At 36.0% G+C, this 2,591-nt stretch overlaps 1 long non-coding RNA gene across 1 annotated transcript; it reads left to right on the top strand.

Moving 5' to 3' along the window:
- The first annotated feature begins 974 nt into the window (after window positions 1-974).
- Window positions 975-2,341, top strand: LOC118764562. Its single transcript, XR_005000383.1, has 3 exons — window positions 975-1,078; window positions 1,742-1,821; window positions 2,248-2,341. It is a non-coding gene; the product is annotated as an uncharacterized LOC118764562 (long non-coding RNA).
- The last annotated feature ends 250 nt before the right edge of the window (window positions 2,342-2,591 follow it).

The following is a 2,591-nucleotide window of genomic DNA, read 5'->3' as shown; positions in this document are numbered from 1 at the left end:
GGAAGGGTTACTTAACTGGATAGAAATATCTCGGATTAGTGAGAGTCTGAGAGTGTCTGTGACTGGGCTACCAAGGATGGTCGGAATAGAAATCAGAGAGGTAGAATTTTGAAAGCACGGCGAATGGTATACATGAAGAACAGGGAAGTGGCAATGGGGCTGTCAGGATGAGGAAACAGGAAAGCTATAGAGTGAATCCTAATATTGTGGTGGGTGGACATACAGGAGAAATGAACCAACTAGATAATGAATAGCTTGAAATTCAAAGATGACTCCCCGAATGATGAATGCTCAGAAGAAAAAGATCTCCAAGGGTTTTCTTTTCGATGTAGGTTTAGGGGATTTTTTTTCAATGTAGATTCAATTGCTTGAAGGTTAGAAAATTCAAATACGAAAACGTTTACTAATCTGGTACAGCAACACCTGGACGGATCGCGACAGGTCTACCGAACGGTGAATGCGTCGTAATTATACATAGGTGCTATAATAAGCTTGAACTACAAAGCCACAATGTTCACGTATCTAACACAAGATGGTTTCTGAGATTACAGGTAGGATAATAGTTAAACACAGAAATGGGAACAGTAGGACTTTGCCCACCAAATGAGACCTGTTACGCCTCTCTACCTTCATTACAGCCTGCACAGTGCCCACTCAAATGTGAAGGATGCTTTTTGCTCCAGCTTGTATATAAGCATCTCTTAACTTTCACCTGCCCCTCGTATCTAAGTCACAGTTAATTGATCAAGATAACTAAAAGTGTACTGGAATTAAATGTCTATGTGTGTGTGTGGGTGTGTGGTTGTGTGTGTGTGTGTGCTGTGTGTGTATGTCAGCGTATTAGTGTCGATTGTGATGTGTGGCGTGTTGTATATGTAATCCAAATTTAATAATGCAAGAAACACAATAATGTTCAAGACTAATTAACTTGAAATTTTTAATACTTTTTCTTAGTGCGAACTGAAAATGAATTGTAATGAATATATTTTATTGCATACCATTACAACTATTGGTCTCATGTTTGGTTCTCCTGATCGAGTTGATAAAAATTTTGAACTTCTGTCGTCAAACGTCACAAGTAAGTCAATTGTTTCATGTTATTCATTTCAGCAGGCTTTATTATTGAGCGTGGTTATTTGTAATGTGTATTAATAATGTCACAGTGGCATGTCTGAGTTTGACGAATATCATTTCATTTTCGTATATATACATTATGTGTGTGTGTGTGTGTGGACGAAAACATTGTCTCGTGTTTTCCGCTAGTTATGCGCTGTATTTCAGAGTTAAGTCTTCTCCGGAATATTAGCACTCTGAACCCCTGTTAAGAAAATGCTGGCAGCATCCTTCTGAAATGCTGTGACAGCCACGTTACTTTATACCCACGAAGGCAAATCTTCCATCCATAATCATTACCTTTATTCACTGTCCTGCTACATTTTCTTCTCTTTCCTAGGGCCACTTTAAAACAACTCGCTTTGTGCAAAGGGCTTCCGCATTCACGTTCTTTTATAGTATTACTGCTTTTTATGTTCTTTATAATCAAATATTCTATATTTCTTTCTCAACTATATAATTAATAGGCAGCTTGCACATTTGTACCATCCTTTCCGCTGTGTATTTATCACACTTCTGTTTACTACTACACATTACTTAATTTTGCTATAATCGTATAGATGATATATGACTGAATGTAAAATGAAAAAAAATTCTTCTAAACATTGATTAATATTTTTCTCTTCAGATGCAGGTCTTACCAATGGATGATACTTTTTCAATGGTAAAATCTATAGGGAGAGTGACATCACTCAACATTTACCTGGTGTAAGTATTCAGCGATAATTCATAGTTCATAATGGAGTAAAGTATTATCGGCTTATTAAAGAGCAAATTGTGCATCATCTGATATTTTAGATGACATTTAGTGTACAGTGTCATTAAATAAATTGAAACAATGCTTGGAGATGAAATTTGTGGAGAAAATTATATAAGTAGAATAAAGACACTTTTAACCGAAATAATTCTTTGGAGGAAGAATATTTGCGGTAAGAGAATGTTTCTGCATGTAAACAAATTGTTAGGTATGGAGTTGAATTTCCGTAGATTAGGAGTTCCTAGAATATATTGTAAAATGTATAATTCAATGAAAATATCAAAATTCTTTCAAAACATCATTAAACCAATCACAAATTTCATGTATGTTCTCTTGAAGTTAAGCAATAAGTCTCTTTAACTGTGGTGGTATTACAGCTTGATCTGGTGAGCCTCTTCAAATATATAGTGAATACTTCTTCCAAACCAGCAAGCAGTTTTCTGTTTATAATTGATGACATGTCCGTGTCAAAAGATTCGACCATCTTGTTCTCGAAACAGATACGACGTAAGTAATATTACTATAGATTTTGTTTATACGTTTTAAATTTACAGTATATTGTCATTGAAAAAAAAAAAGGCGCAGGAGTGGCTATGTGTGAAAAGCTCCCTTCCCAACCACATGGTTCCGGGTTCAGTCGCACTGCGTGGCACTTGGCTGGTGGATTCTACTATAGCCTCAACCCAACCAAATCTTTGTGAGTGAATTTGGTAGATGGGAA

This window comes from Octopus sinensis, linkage group LG8 (assembly GCF_006345805.1).
Source record: "Octopus sinensis linkage group LG8, ASM634580v1, whole genome shotgun sequence".
Taxonomy (NCBI): Eukaryota; Metazoa; Mollusca; class Cephalopoda; order Octopoda; family Octopodidae; genus Octopus; species Octopus sinensis.
This window is presented reverse-complemented; position numbering and strand designations above follow the sequence as displayed.